The 20,515-nt window shown below is 38.0% G+C and overlaps 2 long non-coding RNA genes across 2 annotated transcripts in view; both read left to right on the top strand.

Annotated features, from left to right (window-relative positions):
• LOC309615503 overlaps positions 1 to 20,515 on the top strand; it is a 423,643-nt gene that overhangs the window by 73,380 nt on the left and 329,748 nt on the right. The window lies entirely within an intron of this gene.
• On the top strand, positions 5,360 to 20,502 carry LOC309615500. Its single transcript, XR_014236881.1, has 3 exons — positions 5,360 to 11,978; positions 12,010 to 16,943; positions 17,285 to 20,502. It is a non-coding gene; the product is annotated as an uncharacterized lncRNA (long non-coding RNA).

Below are 20,515 nucleotides of genomic sequence, written 5' to 3'. Positions count from 1 at the left end.
TTAACAGGTTAGAACAGAATAGTATGCACCTGTGAACCACACACTGTTTCCAGATTCCTCCAGACATAATACAATTCAGCATTTAGCATTTCCCCTCAAGCATGATCACCAACACACCCGAACTAGATCATGTTCACACAAGTACTTTAATACATCATGGGCCCTGGTCTTGACAAGTAAACATGCCAACACCTATACCAGGTTAACCTGTTTTTTAATGCTGATTCTGCCAAATAATACAGATCCACTGCACGCTGAATGGAAGCTACATATTTATCACCTAAGATAAAATAAGAGTTGAAATGAATATTGGTATAGCAGACTATTAATCCAGTAGGATGAGTTATTTTTATTTCTAAACAGTATTCAAGAGACCAGAGAAACATACAGTGAACATTTTAAGTCAAGCAATCAGAATTTAAGCTTCAGCTTGTCCTCAAATTTCACCTGCATATGATGTGGACAAGTCTTTAAAATTTGTCATTATCGTACATCTTGATGCTTCCTTATTTACACCCAGTCAAGTGTCTTCTAAGCGCATCACAACCAAAAAAATCAAAGAGTCTAGTGACCAGTTTCAATAACTCTGGATATTAGATTTAATCTTTGTAGGCTGAATTCTTCAATTACTGATTCAAGTGTTGAACACTGTTTAAGGTTAGTTTTGGATATAAGCAATCCTAGGAATTCAGAGTAATCCTAGGAATTCAGAGTAACCCTAGGATAAGTAAATCCTAGGGAGTTTACCTCCCTCCATTTAGATATGAACATTGAATACCCAACAGACTAGAAGAGATCTATAACTAAGAAATGAAGCACAGGAACAAATATGACCCTGTCAGAGACAAGCTTTTAGAAGGTTTAGCAAGAGGGCTCATAAGTTGTTTTATGCTATACAGCATCCTACACATGCTCTTAAGCACTATATGAATCTAAGCTAGCTAACATTTTCAAGCTATCTCACCCTTCTCTTTGCTTGAAAAAATAGCTATTCAAGGAAGGACCTGTCCTTCCTATGTATTTGGTTCAACCAAAAAAAGTTTAACATTGTTTCAGATGTTTAATCCTTTTACTAAACACTGATAACATCTGTAATACCTTTTATTAAACACTAATAACATCTGTAATACTTCTAAAAATCATCTTTGCTAAGAATGCACACTAAATAATTATAATTCCTTTAAAAAAATCAAGTCATAAAGCAGACACGTCATGCTAAATACATTTATTCAAAAGTTACAAGGGGATAATCAGCGTCAACTATGATCCACACATTCAACATCAATTATGGTCCTGCTGTGAAAACTACTTAAGGGCAAAAAAAATTCTATATCACATCAAATAGTGAGATATTAAAATCCTTAAAAGTAGATCAATACACACATTATAAAATTGGATCCCAATGCAAGATGAACATACAGACTTACTAAACAAACTCTAAATGAATATGTAACAATTTGATTTTCATTCTCAGACTTTAAACTAGAACAAAATCATACACCCCATGCCCTGGGTTCAGAGTTTCAAGGCCCTGGGTTCAACCCGTGGATCCATCATTTTCTAATAATGCAACCTTGGACAAACTGTGTAACTGTTCTGTTGCAAAACAGAACTAATTTTACTTCTCTCAGTTATTGTGAGGAGCAAATGAGAAAATATATGCAAAGTGGCTAGGACAGTGACCAGGAATCATTGGATGTGGAATCAAAAATACGGGAGTATTCCAGCACAGAGAAACCTAAAGACACATGACAATTCAATGTAATGTAGTATAATACTGGATGGAATCCTGGAACAGAAAATGGACATTATGTAAAATCTAAGGAAATCTAAATAATATGGACTTTAGTTAATAATCGTATTTCAATATCAGTTCATTACTTGTTACATATACCATACTGATGTAAGATGTTAATAAAAAACTTGGCGTGAGGTATCGTGGAAACTATGTATTAACTTCATGACTTTTATAAGTCTAAATCTATTCTAACATTTAAGTTATTAAAAGGGAGGCATTTCTATGCTTCCTCCTTCCTCTGAACTCATCTAAATGGTCCCCACTAAATGAATTCTCCCTTTACCTACTCTTACCACCTGGATGGATGATGGTGTCAAACTCCAAAGAGTATTCAATCTACTAAAGACTATCAGGACACAGAAGACAAGATGTGACATAGCAGACCATTCAACTCTATCAGAAAATATGTTTAGGCCTAAAACATTTAGGATATAAGAGTTCTAAAAATTTTTCCAAAAGAGGTTTGAAAAACATTACGGAATTGTCAAGATAAAAGAACCATATTTATTGGACAGTAACCAGAAACTCATGAAAATAAAAAAATAAGTGTTATGGGTGTTAAAACTGGGTGCCCTGAGTGGAAAAACCTTCCTATACTATGATCAAGACTACAACGCATTTACTGAATATTGTTCTTGCTAATGCAAAGTTTACTTTTCCTTCTATATGGCATTTAGATTTCATGCTGAAGACTGAGATTGCCGCTGAAAACAGGTAAAGGCTGCAGACTGGTAAAATAATGTAAAATAAATCTCTACTAACAAAAACAATTAAGTGTTCATAAACAAAAGAACTGGCCCCTGCTTTAAATCAAACAGCTTAATGAGAGCATATGGGATTACTTTGAGCTCCCCAGAAAAGTGATACCAGGCAAATGCAAAGAATCTGGTTACAATAGAAAGGAATAACAGAACATCATACCATTTTCTTGCTGTATGTGTCGACGTTAAAAAAATAAGTATCTTTGAAATACTGGCTGAAGATTGGTGTAAGACCTTATTTCTTTTACGTAAATCATGTCCCTGGTCTTTACAGCCCCCTTAGGGGTACAGAAGAGTTACAACTAGAGAATCAAAAGTACAAAGCCACTTGCCAGACCACACAGAAGAGGAGGAGTAAGTGCTCTGACTTGAATTGTTTCTGCCCAGAATATGTTGAAGTCGTAACCCAGATGCCTGTGAAAGTGATCTTATTTGGAAACAGGATCTTTGCAGATGTAATCAATCAAGTCATTATGATTGTCTCTAATCCAATAGCACTGGTGTCTTTGTAAGAGAAAAGACAGGGAGAAGACAGCAAAATGACAGAGGCAGAGATTGCCGTGACATCTTCAAGTGAAGGAATACCAAGCATTGCTGAAAACAACCAGCAAGGAAAGATTCTCCCTTAGACCCTTCGGGGGAACTGAGGCCTGCTGACTCCTTGATTATGGATTCCTAGCTGCCAGCACTGGGAGACAATAAATCTGTTGTTTTAAGCCACCAAGTTTGTGCCACCTTATTATGGCAGCCCTAGGAACTCAGAAACACTAGCTGCCATTGCTGTGTCACTAGGACTGTGACAAGCGCCTAAATATGGCAGAGGGATAAACAAATGCCAGCAGATAGCGAATCCAACTCTAGCAAACAGAACAAGCGAGAAATTACAGTGGGCCCTCCCTGCCCACTGTACCTTGTGTGCAGCGGGCAGTGGTCTTTTTGGGGTTCGAATCCACTAACCATCACTTCCACTCCTCCCACTGAGAACCATCAACTTGACTTCTGAACACATACTCCCTTAGGAATATCATCTAGGAACGTATTCACAAACACCCACAACCCAGAAATAGTATGTCAGCTGTTAGAGAAAACAGGTGCCATGTTTTCCACTAAGTGCAGTCCAGCAATTTCCTTCACTCAGTGAACCTAAAGACTTCTCAAGACTATTTGCAATTATCATTTGACGAGGTTTTAAATTCTTAAATAGTGAAATAAACTCATTCTACAATGTAAAACAAGGCAAAATTCAGAATTTTGTCATCATGTGCTTATCTGAATCTTTCAAATGGGAGAAGAGTAAGGCCAGTATCAAGGTCTTTCTTAGATCGGTACAGATGAAAGGTGGTTCTCTTTCAATTTATCATTAGCATTTTGAAGATTAAAAGGAAAATCAGTAACTCAAATGCAAGACTGGACGCATCCACTTGACCTCAGCCATTCGCTGACCACTGTTGCCTTGAATCAGACAGTTTTACTCGTTGGCATTTTGCAAATGAAAGCCTTTTGTCAGATGGAGAACCCAATACCTAGATCACCCCAAACTGTAGCTTCAGAAAGGGGAAGAGTTGTAATTTATCTACAAGAAAAAAAGAGCTAACTGTTATCCGGACATCTTAACAGTCATATGAATCACACCCATTTACTGAGTTACAGATATGCCAGAACCAAGATTTTAGAACTGCTCATCTGATTCAATTCACCGGTTTGCACATTTGAAGAAACCAAGCTCCTAGGCAAAATGCCCCCCAAAGATAACATTTACCTGGTTGATAACATCTACCAACCTTTCTCCTAATATCCTGTCAGCATTAGAAAGTCAAAAACTTATATACATTGAAATATTATTTATCCACAATAAGTGCAACTAATATATTTCACACTAAGTTCCTACCAAGAGAATTTATATCTCCCCCAGGAAGGGTCTGGGGAGAGGAGCCTGACATCAGAAACCTAACAGCCTAGAGAACGCGGCAGGCGAGAGAGATACTCTATCCCTAGTCATATTGCGGAGGAAGCCAAGGTTAAAGGCTGAGACGGGACAAAGAGCTCTACAAATTCCAGATATCTTCGTACTTGCCACAAGTAATGCTGAGGAAACCTACTCGAGTGCCGGGCACACCATGCACAAAGACAAACACGCCGTGAAGTTAAAGTTTGAGTAAAAAGCATAAGCTGCGCTGTGAGAGCAACCCATTAGCCAGAAGGGAATCCCATCCGCCTACACTACGTGGCCGCCAACCGAGTGGCCTCCGCTCTGCTGGGTTCTAGAAGTCGCAGGCCCGGCTATTCACTGCGGGCGTTTGGGGCCCGGTGGGTACAGGGCGTGTCCAGCACTCGGCCGCCCACCTGTCCTGCGCGGGAGCCCTGGCTCGCTTCTCCACCCCCGCCAAGTCCCCAAAGAGGTCAGGAGCACCTACCCGCGGGCCTCTGCGCCGGGTCGCGGGTCCCGGAAAGCCGAGAGGTTCGGAGGGACTCTGTTGCCAGCGCCATGGTCAGGGCTGTGGCTGCCCAACAGCAACTCCTCAGCTGTGAGGTCTGTGCCCCACCAGAGACGCCAATTAACCGGAACCCCGAGGGGAAGCTCCGACCAGGCTCCGCCCCCACCCGCGGTCCGAACGTGTACGCCCAGGCAAGCGCATGTGGAGCCAGGTGGCACGTCAGGCCCACATCACGTGGAGGCCTGCGCAGGCGCAAATGGGACTGGGGCGTACGTGGGGCAGGCGGCACATAGAGGCTCCAGCACGCACACGTAGGATACGCCGAACGTGGGGTCAATGTCTCGGGGCCGTCAGGCATGCGCAGATCGCAGGAGCTCAGGGCGGGTGCGGCACCGCTTTCCAGGGCTCCTCCAGCTCCTCGCTCTTCCAGCAGGCAGTCGGGCGCAAGTATTTCAGTGGGCCTCCCCCACAAGCCCGCCTTCATCCCAAGGATGACCGACCATCACCATGCAAGCGAAGGGGTAAGCACGTGGTCAACTCACACCACCTGGGTTAAAACCATCCTTAGTAACTCTTTGACTGGTTAAATTATTTAACCGTTCTGTGCCTCTTTCGTCCCCAGTGACATGGAGGTGATACTAGTACCCACTTCACGGAGTTTTTTGTGAGAATTACACAAACTAATGACCATTTAGTCACTGGGACTGGAACATAAGTGCTAAAATGATGTCGTGGTAATAAATGCGCCTAGTTTTTCACATATTCCTTCCTGCAAAGAACAAACAAATCTTTATCTGGCCCAGGAGAGCAATGTTGGAAGGTCTGAGGGCCGGCTGCTAAGGACATCTATGTGGTCTCCTAAGGGAAGTTGGGAGGGTGGGGGAAATTGAAGGTAGGGAATCCAGGCTAGATCCAGTGCAGGGCCAGGAGACCCATAATTAGCTCTGAAAGACCTAATTGGACCTAATCCAATTGCCAGAAGCTTCCCATTTTTCTAAGCTTGAGAATTTTGCAGTCATTTTAAACCTTTGGCATATGTATTATAATGTCTTTTCTTAATAGGGAGCATGCTTGTGTGATTTGGTTATAAATTGCCATGGAGTTTAAGTGGGAGCTTATTGGAAAAAGCACCTAGGTGTGGTTGTTTCAGAGAATACTTACTAAGAAACTGTGACGCTGGGGGCCAGGGTTTAGTGGTGGGGATGTTGTGGGAGAAGGGACAGAAACAGCTGCTACCCAGACTGAAAAATTTGTCAACTAGTAGGTCCTTTTGTTTATGTTCGCATTCCTTTTGGTGGTGGTAAAATGTTCCCTTCCTAATTACACAGGTGGCTGTAGTTGACAGAGATAGGATACAGCTCAGGACCACGTTCAGTCACCCAACAGACCAGTTGACTTTAGTCTGTCCTATGCTGCCTAATTGAATGAATACACGAGTCCATCCTCAGTACTTGGGAGGAAGAAAGCTCATCCTGTTTCTGAAAACAAATCTTGACAAACACTAGTGGCGAGTCTTTTGAAAAAGCAGGTGTTTTGTTCCATTCAGGCTGCTCTAACAAGATACCACAGACTGAGTGGCTGGTAAAGGACAAATTTATTTCTCACAGTTCTGGAGGCTAGAAGTCTAAGATCCGGGCACAGGCCTGGTCAGGTGGAGGGCCCTTTTCCAGGTTGCAGACTTTGGCTTGTAACTTCACATGGTGAAAAGGGCTAGGGAGCTCTGTGGGACCCCTTTATGAGAATACTAATTCCCTTCACGAGTACAGAGCCCAAAGGCCCCAGTTCCTAATATCATCACATCAGACATTAAGATTTCAACATCTGAATTTTGGGGGACACAAACATTCAGACCGTAGCAGCAGGTGACCTCAGTGGTCATTTTGATAGCTTATGTAACATTTCAAAGAATTTTTCACCAGCTTGTGCTATATTTGTTCTCCTCATCTGTAATGCTTTCCTCTTTTCTACCTACCTACATTCTAAGCAACTTGGAGACCTTATCCAAATCCCAAATCCCACCTTCATCAATGGACAGATATTTCCAGGTTACCCTCATATATTCCTTCTCTGACTTCTAATGGCACTTATCAAGTACATTATTACTTAGCTATATGTCATATATTTTTAATTAATAAACTTTATTTTTTAGAGCAATTTCAGTTTTACAGAAGAACTGAGCAGAAAACACAGAGTTTCATATGCCACCTCTTTTCCCCCCCACAAATTTCTTTATTATTATACTGCATTAATGTTACATGATTTGTTACAATTGACAGACTATTATTGATACATTATTATCAACTAAAGCCCATAGTTTATATTAAGGATTCACACTTAGTGTTGCATAGATCCAAGAGTCTTGATAAATGCATAAAGTCGTATATCCACCATTACAATATAGAATAGTTTCACTAACCTAAGAATCCCCCATGTTCCAAGTATTCATCCCTTCCTCTCTTCACCCAAGCCCTAGCAACCATTGACCCTTTTATTGTATCTATAGTTTTGACTTTTCCAGAATGTCATATAGTTGGAATTATAGTATATAGAATTTTCAGATTGGCTTCTTTTGCTTAATAATGTGCATTATTATTAAGCAAAATATTTTTAGTATTCTCCCTGTCTTTTCATGGCTTAATAGCTCATTTCTTTTTAGCACTGAATAATATTCCATTGCATAGGTGGATCACAGTTTATCTATTCACCTACTGAAGGATATTTTGGCTGCTTTGAAGTCTTGACAATTATCAGTAATTCTGCTATAAGCATTTGTGTGCAGATTTTTGTATGGATGTAAATTTTCAACTCCTTTGGGTAAAAATACAATTGCTGGACTATACGATAAGATTATGTTTAACTTTCTAAGAAGCTGCAAGACTGTCTTCCAGAATGAATACCAGTTTGCATTTCCACCAGCAAAGAATGAGAGTTCGTACTGTTCCACATCTTCACTGGCATTTTGTCAGTGTTTTGTATTTTAGACATTCTAACAGGTGTGTAATGATATCTCAATGCTGTTTTAATTTACTATTCTTTAAGGCCATGAAATGTTGGGTATCTTTTCATTTCCTTCTTTGTCATCCATGTATCTTCTGTGGCAAGATGCTTGCTTTGATCTTTTGCTTATTTTTATTGAGCTGTTTGTATTCTTACTGTTAAGTTTTAAGAGTCCTTTGTATACTTTATCAGTCCTTTGTCAGATGTGTGTTTTCAAATATTTTCTCCCAGTATGTGGCTTGTCTTTTCACTCTCTTTAAAGTTTCTTTCACAGAGCAGAAGTTTTTCATTTCAATGTGGTCCAAGTTTTGTTTGATTTTTCATAGAGAGTATGTCTGGTGTGGTATCTAAACCCAAGGGCATCTATGTTTCCTCCTGTGTTACCTTCTAGGAGATTTTGTGTGTGTGTGTGTGTTTTACATTTATGTCTATAATCTACTTTTTATTTTTTTGCAAAAGGTGTAATATGTATGTCTACATTCATTGTTCTGCATGTATATATACAATTGTTCCAGCACCATCTGTTGAAAAAACTATCCTTTCTCCATTGAATTGCATTTGTTTCTTGGTCAAAGATCAGTTGGTAATATTTTGTGTGGTTCTATTTATAGGCTCCATATTCTGTTCCGATGGTCTATTTGTCTATTCTTTTGCCAATACTACACTATCTTGATTAATGTAGCATTATAGTAAGTCTTGATTTCCCATGGGGTAACCCGTGATGAGATAAAGTAGAGCTTTGTAGACTATAATGAGGGGTTGAAATTTTATTTTAAATGTGAAGGAAAGCCACTAAAGGGATTTAAGTAGAAAATGACATGATTTAATTTATTTACTTATGTGCTTATTTATCACTTTTAGAATCACCCTGGATGCTGTTTGGAGAATGGATAGAGGGAATCAAGAATAGAATCAGGGAAACTAGTTAGGAGGCTTTGAAGCAAGTAAGAACTCCTAGAAGAGTCAGATGTCAGATTAGCTAGACATAAATATCTCCTTTAAAAGTTCTTCCTGATTCAATAAGTATGGAGTCTGAACTGAAAATAGAAACAGTGCAGAAAAAGATCTGTTCATAAATCCAGGAATCCAAAGGTAAAATCTGACAGGCTGTGATAGTGTAATATTAAGAGGGAGATGCCAGGCTTAGATCATCTCTAATAGCCTGTAGCTTAACTGAACATGTGCTCCCTTTGGTGCATTTTACAAGGTGCCTAAGCTTAAAGAAATGATCCAAGGTTAGTTAGGAAGATGTTCATCAATTAAATGGCCATATTGTCAGATACATACTCAAAGTCATTTACTGCTCTTTGAATCAGATGTCTAATTAGTTTCTTACTTGAGTATTTGATAGGTCCAATAGCAATATTTGTCTACCTAGTAAGGAGGTGGAGTTTCCAACGTGATTTCCTACGTTAAAAGCTAAATTACCCTCCTGTTCGGACAGGTTCCTTATCTACCATTCACAACGTGCCTACACTTTACCATTCCTCTGCAGTGTTTTTAACCAATGTAATTTTACCACAGTTAAAATCATAAACAAGTTTGTGGAATACAACATGAGACTGAAAGGAATCTGAGAAATTAGTTTGTGCAAAAAGAGCAGTAGGCAATAGATGGGTGCTTAAGGATGCAGGCTTGGAAACTGCTTGCGTTTGAATGTCAGGTCCACCAGCCAGCTGGTGACCTGGAACAAGTCGTTATGTTGTTATACTGATACCTCAGTTTCTTCATGTGTAAAATGGAGATAAAACTGATAGCTTCCTAATATTGTTTTGAGAATTGAAGCCTACCTAGAAATCTCAGTCTTTTTGTGCCCAGGAAGAACAGGAAACTGATTTTGGGTAAGCTCTAGAAACCTGTTCCACAGCAAGTGATGCAGAGGTAACTTTAAAGAGATAGGATGGGTTTAATAACCATACTAAAGGCAATAGTGATCAAGATCCTGCAAGATTCTTCCTTAAGAGAGGATGGTTGCAACATTTGGTACACATGATGCAATCTACACCCTACTAAGTAATGACTTAGTAGAACTTGAGCTGGTACAGATGTTTTGGAGTTCTTGTAATCCAAGAACTCTAATTCCAGCCCATCTGGCTGTAAGTCCAACCCATCTGGCTACTATGTGTCACATTTCCACACAACTGCTATTCAAAATCTGTAGGCCCTTCAACCAGAATTTAAAAGAAGATAGGCAAAGGGGAAAATTCAAAGAGAAGGAGATCCATGCTATATGGAGTTCAAAAGGCTTTCATTCTTCAGGTTTAATATGACCAGAAGCTGATATATCAGCCACTAAAAGACCTGATGGCATTGAGCCTCAAGATTTGTGGAAAAACAGCTACTCATACACAGGAAGTAGGAGGAGAGCCTACACTTCCTAGAGAATTTTGTGGGAGTGATAGAAATGGTAAGTACTACTTTGGTCTCCTAGGCTCTTCAGGTCTGACCAAAGCAGCTGAAATCTAAGCCCTTTTGTGTTATTAATCTAGTATTGTCTTGAACTGGCTAGAGAGCAGTATTTGGCCTCAGCTCAGCTCCAGGTTTTATAACCCTTATAGAGAAGCCTGGAGACAGAAGAAGCAGTCCTTTAATCTCACTTGCCTACAGTTCCCAAGCCCCTGCATGCTTAGGTTAGTACTGGGAGATAAGGGTATGGGAAGAAGTAATTAAAGCAAAGTCCATAGGATGTTTTTCCTCTATTAATTGGAGAAACATTACATAGAATGTAAAGGGCTCCTGGTATTTGTGGAAGATTTCTCCATATAGCTCCCTATCCAGATATTATTGTTTTGGGAATCATCACAATAACACAGTAATAACTATTGCACAGTGGCAATACATCCGTGTCCTGGAGTCCTTTCCCTTTATGTTTAATATTATATTAGTTTGCTAAGACTGTCATAAGTAATTCCATAAACTGGGTGGCTTAAACAACAGAAATTTATTTTCTCTCAGTTCTGGAGGCAGGCTCGGTTTCCCCTGAGACCTCTCTCCCTGGCTTGCAGACAGCCACCTCCTTGCTGTATCCTCACATGGACTTTCCTCTGTGTGTATGCCCCTGGTGTCTCCTTTTTCTTATAAAGACACCAATCTTAATGGATTAGGGCCCCACCATTATGACCTCATTTAACCTTAATTATCTTTTTAAAGGCCCTATCTCCAAATATAGTCATGTTCTGAGGTACTAGGTATTATGGCTTCAACATACAAATTTTGGGGTGACACAGTTCAGTCCATTACAATACCTAAAGAATGTGTCAGCTTGATATGCTGCACCTATCTTTTCACTGGCGAAGGAACACAATGCCATGAACCACCCATGTAACATGGAGTGAAAGCTTATTCCTAGGAAATAGCTTCTCTTGCAATGGTAGGATAAAGGCTAAATCAGCAGTAACCTCAACCTTTAACTAAGAGTGATGGCAGCTAGGGTTTAAACTATTTGAAACACATAAGGTGGGTGTTTCTGAGAAGCCTTACCTAGATTAATAACTTAAGGAAGTACAGATACTCAGTAAATTTTAACTGCGTGTCTTAATCCTCTCTTGGCCCTCACCTCTTCATCTGAATCTCCTTGTTTATATCTCTTGGCCCTCACTTCTTCATCTGAATCTCCTTGTTTATATCTCTGGCTTTATTCTGGAGGTATTAAAGCCTGTTTCTGGCCAACTTGAATAAAGATCCATAGGAACCGAATGTTAATTTTAAATATTTGAAATGAAGTAGTGAAACTAAATGACAGTAAGAGTATTTCTCACATTTGGCTGCTTGCGCTTGCCTTGGAAGTTCTAAGAAAGAGACATATTTACCATGTAATAACAATAATAGCATTTATTGAGCACTTTATGTAAGGATTTTTTTCAAGATGTTTACATATATTATCCCATTATTTATCCTATCCATGTACTATCCTATTATTTACAACAGGACTGTGCTTTAGGTTATATTATTATCCTCATTTTGTGATAAAAAAATTGTGTAGCAGAGGTATTTTAAAACTTGCTCGAATGTAGCAGAGGTATTTTAAAACTTGCTCGAATGTAAAGAGCTAGCAAGAGGTAGGGTTGTAATTAAAATTCAGTCAGATTGGTTAAGAGTCATCATTTGCTGTTTGCACCTTTTTCCTACTTACCAAGGAAGATATATTTATATTATTAAAGTTATTCTCTTTTAGTTAAAATGCTAATCACATCAAATAGATTAACAAAGAAGCAATGAAAGGAACTTACCCTAAACACCTCAGAATGTTTAGTATTGGGTCTTCAAGAGACTGAAATTTTAGAATACAAATACATATTCATAAAAAAGCTTAACATTTGCCATTTAGAATGCCTGAGATGAAATAAGCTTTGAAAACTGGAGGAAAAGTCAAAGATCTTAAACCAAAGAAATACCGAGGAAATATTTCTATAAAATATAAAGAGCATTGGTATGTTTGTATTTCCCCCAGACCCTTTTTATTCTGTGGTTATTACTATATATATAAAAACCACCTTCTTCCCCATCACACTTGTAATGTCAGTCATATGGCTTCCCCTGCTACCAAAATTTCAGCGAAACTGATTTCACCAGTTCATTATTTTTTTCTTTCTAGAGGTCGGAATATCAATAGTAGCACAGACTGATTTCTATTAAATGCATGGTCAGAGGTCATTTTGAATAGCAGTCTTATATTTCTGATAAAAACAAAACAAACCAAATGAAGAGATGTACAAGTCAACATGGTGGAAGTGTACACACACACACACACACACACAAACACCCATGCCCTTATCTTCAAAGGCAAATCCCGAGTTACTTTATTTTCTGTACTTGTGTTTGAATTCATGACCATTAGTGACTGCGTTGTGTTGGAAAGGAGACAATGCAATGTAAGGCACCAGAATTCTATAAAAATCATCAAAAACTGGTATCTGTTCCAGTTGACATGCATGCTATTCCTACAGTAATGAAAATCTTTTTTACATTAACAAACTCATCCTGCTAAATGCTAGGTAGTATTTTTTGTTTGTTTGTTTGTGATTTGTTGTTTGTTCAGAGAAACTGAACCACAATTGTTAGAATAGAAAAAATAAGTCAAATACTAGGCTAAGACCCCAAAGAGAACCCTTAAGAGCCATCAGCAGATGCAACAGCTAGAGCATTACCTTAGAACTAGAAAAGATTTCGAGGTCTTCCAAGTGCGTGTCCTTCAGTGCTGTTTCTTGTTGTTTTGATTTTGATTGTGAACTCCTACCCACCGATCCAGGACAAAGACAAACCTGTGTAACCTGGCTTGTCATGCACAAACAGAACTGGCATAATGACGCTGGGACTGGTTTCTTTTAAATGCTTTTAGAAATCCTAAGTAAAATTATTTTGCACTGCCCGTTAATACGTTGCAGATCTGCTCACGTTCTCTACAGCCTATTGCCTGATAATTCCCTCAAGTGTATATAATGAGGTGACCAACTCATGCAATTCCTGAGGACTTTCTTTCTCTAACATCCATCCTCCAATCTTCTTAGACTTAAGGTGCATCATTCCTCATGTGACTGTCTTGTGTAAATAATGATATTTTGAGCAGAGCAAGGGTAAACATAACATACTGGATACAAACAATGCAATAATATTATAACTATAATGTTTTATGAGATCTTCTTTTTATACGTGGGTTTTGATGAATTTTTTTTTTTTTTTTTTTTTTTTAGTGTCTGGGCCCTCCCTCCTTCCTGAGCTTTCCCCTCTACTCAAAAGCTATCACCATGTCCCTTGGGTAAATTATATATTATAACATATACTATATGAAGATGGTATAGATGTACTCTAATCTAGTCAGTCATTATTTGTTGGCCTTCATCTTATTTTCTGCTACTATGAATGTTCTCTTATTAAATATTTTTGAAAAACTGTCTTTGTGTTTGTACTTATTGTCAAGACCTGAGACCTTATCCTACTTGCGAGCTACAACAAAGCCAAAATATTTATTATCTGGCCCTTGACAGAAAAACTTTGCTAACTCTTGTTCTAGATCTCATAGTTGGATCTCAATAGAGCCCACTCTGTCCTTTGATTCTTGAAGTTAAATTTGAGATGAAATTATGCTTTTAATCTCCAGAGTAGCTTTCTTGGGGGAAGGGGAAGCCTCTTATTATTTTTAGTTACTGCTGAGGTGTGTGGGGGGGTGTTCTTTGTTTTCTGTTTTGGTTTGAGTTTTGGATTTTGTGCTGCTCACTGATCTCCTTATGTTCTTTTCCTGTTTTTTGGTTTGTTTGTTTGTTTTTGTTTTATTCAGTCCTTCGCTCATTAGATAGTTCAGTTTCACTAAGTGTGTGCTCTGATTACTCTGCCTGATTACCATCTCTTTGGCTGCTGGGCCACCTTTGGTGGGCTGTTATTTTTCTTCTGGGCTCCTAGAAACTTGGGTCTGTTGAAGAGAGTACCCCTCGCTGTGGAAACCCTGGAAGTACAAAGACAATGGAGTTTGACTCTATCTCCTTGCATTAAAGGGCAAGCTGTCAGTGCTCTGCGCAGGCCCCAGAGAAGAGTTTGCTGCTCTCCAAAATCCCTATGTTCTTGCAGTGTCAAAGCAGGAAGGACTAAATTCACAAACTCAACAACCATTTGTAATTTTTTTTTTTAAATGAGCAGTTACGGTGAGGGAATAATCACACATATTCCTTGACTTTAGCCTGGGAACCAAAGCTCAAACTTTTTGTTGGTTGCCCTGTTCTCCAGTCCATCTAGCGCCTTGATGAGGATATTCTTCACCAGTTTTATGCATGCCTCAGCTGCACCCAACTGCCCAAAGATGACAGGATTTGTTGTATGATAAAAGGGAAGTACCATAGAATTAGAATCAAAGGAGAATGGAACAAAGTTCAGCCATCATGTTCTAGAATTCCCACACATATCTCAAAAGCCTTTAAGCATATTGTTTCAATTTAATCTCTTCAACATTATTTTAAAGAAATATCAGAGTTTATATACCAAGTATAGAGAAGCTGTGGCTACAAAATCTAGCACTTTCCCTAGATATTAATAATAATAAAATTAACCCAAGCCCCCTGAAAACTTACTTCCACTGTTACTTCTGACCAGGAGAGACCATTTAGTTTCATATGATCATCTACCGGAACCCATTTTCAGAGATTTTTTAATTTCTTTTTTCCTATAGTAGAGGAGCTTGTTTAAATGTCACACCAAAATCAGTTTCATCATGTATTTCATTGATCTTAATTCTTAATTAAGAGAGTAAGTTTAGCAAGCTCTAATACTAGGAAGAGAATAGGATTTACTTCCAACTTGTTTTGTTTACAAGCAATTTTTTTTTTTTTTACGCTGAGAAGATAAAATATGAATGCAGGATCTTGTACCCTAAAGAGAATACATGGAAGAAAATGTCACAATTCTCTTTAAGACAGCCTCTTCCCCTCTGTTGTCATGTACAATATACATTTCATTTTGTAGTAGCAGACTTTTAAGCCCTAGTAATTGTTGTATCACAATCCTGCCTTTATATGAATTATATCCATGTTAGGACCAAATATGTAAAGAGGGAAAAAAAAAATCCCATGTAATAGATTTGTCATTTTTATGCTCTAGTTCAAAGCTATAGGATTATCTCTATCACCATCAATTATATTTTACACTGTCAAATATGTTCTCTATTATCTCCTATGCAGCCAGAAAATAGAAATAAGAAATGTGATTTTTAAAGGTAGATAAGTTATCAAAGCAGAAATGCTTTTGAATTAGGTCATTCTTACATAGCATAATGAATTTGAAATTCCCAGTAGAGTTTTGTAAGGAGCATTTAGAAATACTCAGGGAATGTCAAACAGTGGGTATCAGTGAAACTTTTGCTCTAATTCACACTTTATACCTCAGCCTTAACATTAATTGAGAGGGGCAGCCCAGAGTCTGACTACATAGTGAGGAAGGACGTTGGTCTCTACAGTAGGTGAGCACCTCTAGTGGCTGTTCTCCTTCACATTTATCAAAAGTCACCATCATTTTCTCAGATATAGTTCTAGGCAGGAACTGGATAAAACTTTCAGAATCATAGAGGTAATAGCTGTGTACCACAGATACTTTTCTGTAAAGTTTGTTTATGTCCAAACCATCACCTCCTTGGAAAGTGATCCTACATAGAAGGATTTGACAGAATGTACGGAAGGGATAGAAGAGTCTCTTCTGCCTTTAATGAATAGAAAACACATTTCCCAATGAAGAAAGAATCAAGCCATGGGAATTATTTTTATCTATTATGCATGTCACATATTGTTTCCAAAATGATTTTATATATCTTACAAGGATGCATAAAATGAAAAAAGAGTGCCATTTCAGAAAAAAACTGATGTAGGAACAAAGTGGAATTGAAAAAAAGGAAAAAAATGTCATAATACCCACAAGTCTACTGTAGATAAGCCACAAAAATAGATCTGACTTATAAATAAAAAAGCTTCTAAGTTGTAAAATTTACAATGTCCATTAGATACAAACAAAACAATTGCTAAGGAGGAGTACACTATACTTCATAGTTAAGTCAGACAGTACTTTCTCCTGGGGGTCCTCATGAAAAGGGTGTTGAGATGCACATGAATCAGGTGTATCCAGAATGGCACACTGTGCTCTTAAGAGCTGAGAATTTCTTTGTTACAGAAACATAAACCTTTTGAGATAAAGCACTGTTATGTAATTCGTCGCTTTTTCTAAAAAAATTCCTCCAGGTAATCTTCATAGGAAAATATCTTTATTTGTAGTTAAATATGTTGCAGTATAGTTGAAATAAAAGAGAGATTGCTAAGCCTACTTTTAAAAGTAGTATCAATTTTAAAAAGAAGGGTCATATATTACAATAAGATTGGATGCTACTAAATTCCATAATCAGATTTTTTTTTTCTCTTAGGAGTTCACCTGTAAATTCAGCCTCTTTTTGGCCATGAAACCCTTTTAGTATCAAGTCTGTAGGTTTACTTTCTTTTTTTTTTTTTTTTTTAAAGAATACTCTTTTTTTTTTTTTAATTTTATTTATTTATTTATTTTTGGCTGTGTTGGGTCTTCGTTTCTGTGCAAGGGTTTTCTCTAGTTGCGGCAAGTGGGGGCCACTCTTCATCGCGGTGCGCGGGCCTCTCACCATCGCGGCCTCTCTTGTTGCGGAGCACAGGCTCCAGACACGCAGGCTCAGTAATTATGGCTCACGGGCCTAGTTGCTCCGCGGCATGTGGGATCTTCCCAGACCAGGGCTCAAACCCGTGTCCCCTGCATTGGCAGGCAGATTCTCAACCACTGCGCCACCAGGGGAGCCCTAGGTTTACTTTCTTAATCTCTCCCCAATTCTTCCCCATTCCACATAGCCATCACTACTGCCTTCATTCAGGTTCCCATCATCTTTACTGTGGATCATTCCTCCAACTGCTTCTGACACCCTAGTTTTGCTATGTCTTGTTTCTACTGGACCAATCTTCTTTTCACTCCCAGGTTGATTTTTCTAAATTGCAAATACGTTTATGACCATCTACTGTGCAGTATCTTTCAACTGTTCCTATAATGATTTACCTGGCACTTTATAATGTATCCTTTTCTTCCTTTACTGGAGTGTTTGTAGCATTAATTCCAGACACTCAGACACCTTACTTTTTCCCAGCCATCTTCAGCCTCATGTACTTCCCAAATTTTGACATTCTTTGTGTACACATTTCTTTGCACATCCTGTTGTCACTGTTTTAAAAGTCTTTCTTCACCTTAATTTCAGTATGATTGTCACCTTCTCTGGAATCACTTTCCTGGTGCCAACAATGTGGATTGGCTTATGTTCAGGGATGCTCTGTTAGTCCTGTGTGTTTTTCATCTCTATTCTAACCCTTACCACTATAAAAGCACTGTCACTCCTCTGTCTCCCACGAGACTGTGAGCTTTCTAAGGATAGCAAGCATGTCTTTTTAGCTCTAATTCAACGTCTAATAGATTTACTTGTACTTGCTAATAATAGAATAACTTTGATATACACAGTTCTTCCTATGGGACAGCATGTTGTAAGACTTAGCACATATACACATATTTAATTCTCACAATAACCGTCGGAGGTAGGTAGTAATCTTTATAGATAATAAAACAAAAAATTGAGAGGTTAATCAGTTTCTCAATGGCTACCTAACTAGTATGTCTAGTACAGAAGCCAAAAAGAAAAGGCTAAACAATTTCACTAATTAAAAATTTTAAATTTCTGCATGAAAAAAATACCATACTCAAGCTCAAGAATGAACTAAAATCTGAAAGGGGAATATGTTTTAACTATTTTAACAGAAAAGAATTAGGTACTTTAATTAACAAAGAACTTAGGCAAATCTGTACAAGCAAGATGAAATCGAACAGTAGGAAAAAACCCTGAAAAATGGCCAAGGCAGATAATAATGATATAATAAATAAAATTATATCGATAATCTGTAGCTAATTTTTATTTAATACATGCAGCTCTTTGCATGGTAGTGCCATACTGTAAAAATGACCATATAAACTGAAATCATGCAAAGAAATCATAATCCATGGGAAGCATTGCAATTGTTCTATGACCTTTAAAATTTTTTGTGAAAACATTTAAAACTCTCTTACTATAAGTTATAGATGTACAGAAAAATAGAATTATTAAAATTAACATTTAGTACATTGCAATTTAAAACATTGAAACATTGAGGATCAAAGTTTTATTCTTTATAAAAGACTTATCAGGAGCAGTTTGGACATTGCTTACCTTCTACTTCATGTTGTTAAATATGTGACACAGAGTGAGCATCTTTTCTGTGCCTTGGCAGATTGTTATTTTCCTAAATTGGGATCAGCTTCCAACATTTCATCCTTTTTGCTTTCAATGTTGTGAAATGCCTCTGAGAATTTCTTTAACATGAAGTTTTTTGCCAGCCTTGCTTCCTCTGGGATATCTTAATCCTTTTTGTTCACAACCATTTTACTCACATAAATTAATAGCTATTTCCTGGAACTTCATTTACATTATGATTCTAATTTCACTTTGTGTTAATTATTTTTATTTATTTGCTGCCCTTTTATCTTTGTTGTCCAATTTCCTCTTTCAATTATCCATTTTTATAAAATGTCACATGGGTTTCTCTCTGCCAGAGGAGGAGACCCAAGTAAACGCTTTTGCTTCCTGTGTGTGAACTGAATAACACGTGCAGGGACCAATCACCAACAGACTTTGAAAGAAGTGTGAATGGCCACCGATCTGATGTACATCTGTTGTTTCTGTAGTGGTTTTTGTACTGAAGAGTGAGCAGTGAAGATTGTATTTAATGCGAGTACTCCTATAGCATGGTAACTGAAATTTGAAATGTGTTTTGGGAGGTTGATGTTACTTAAATAAACCATGTAAGTGAAACTACTGCATATCAGAACCATGCAAAATGAGAACTCATACTTTATACCACACTGCCTGTTTCCCATACACTAAATTCTCACAATAATTATTAGCAGGCACTGTTACAGTCCTAATTCTACAGATGAGGAAACTGCAGCACAAGGCTGTAAAGAAATTCATCCAAGGTCATAATTACCTGTAATCAGAATTCAAATCCAAGATGTGTTTTGAGGCTGTGCTCTTAGTCACAACCCCTGTTACCTCTAGTATTCTAAGTAAATGTGGGCACATGAGGTTTCCTGTCCTCTGTAATTTTTCATTACAGTAATATTATTAAATTCTTGTGAGGAGATGAATTAGTTTTAGAACCTCATTACTTGATAATGTTAAACACAGATGACTAAATGCAGAAATGCCCTCTATTTAGAAAAGATAAAATATACTCAGCACATTACTCTAGGAAGAGTATGAAGATTAGTAATGCGACTTGGATTTTAATTTAGTGTCACTCATTGCAACTTGGAGTGAAATCCTTCTACCTGTATATAAACAAAGGTGTCTTGTTTTGATCTTTGTTTGGTTTGCTTGTTTTGTGGGGTTGCCAGAGGTTGTGATGATAGCAAAGAGATGAAGGATCTCTTTGAAGTTCTGATGAAACTATGAACATTCTTCTCAGAGAAATACATATCCACTCAACATTTTGTGTATAATTTAAATGGATGTGTTGACTCCCTGAAGTGTGTCCACAGACTTCTTATGCGATTAAGGGCACACGTTTAAGTTGCTTAACAGGCCAAAGCTCATTTCTTTCTCCTGTGGTCACTTCGTGAATCTAGGCTGACAAAGTCTCCAACACATTATGATGGCATCATCTCAAAACTAGGTTTCTGCATTTACCACCGTGGAGAAAAGAGCATGGGTCATCATGCCCCAGCCCTAAAGCTTCCTTTGCAAGTGAGAACAGCTCTTCTACTCCTGCAGTTTGAAAGCCAGCATTTTAAACAGTCTTATATTCTTTTTTGTCTACTCCTTTCATTTCACATTATGTCCTATGTTTGATTGTTAGTGTTTGTATTGATTACTATTCATGTAGTCATCTAATACTTATTGGATGCAAAATGTGCAACTCATGTTCTTGATATTCAACATGTGCATGCAGGTTTTCCCTACA

This window comes from Balaenoptera borealis (genome assembly GCF_965194805.1).
Source record: "Balaenoptera borealis genome assembly, chromosome: 18".
Taxonomy (NCBI): Eukaryota; Metazoa; Chordata; class Mammalia; order Artiodactyla; family Balaenopteridae; genus Balaenoptera; species Balaenoptera borealis.
Note: the sequence above shows the minus strand (reverse complement) of the source record. Positions and strands in the feature narration are given on the sequence as shown.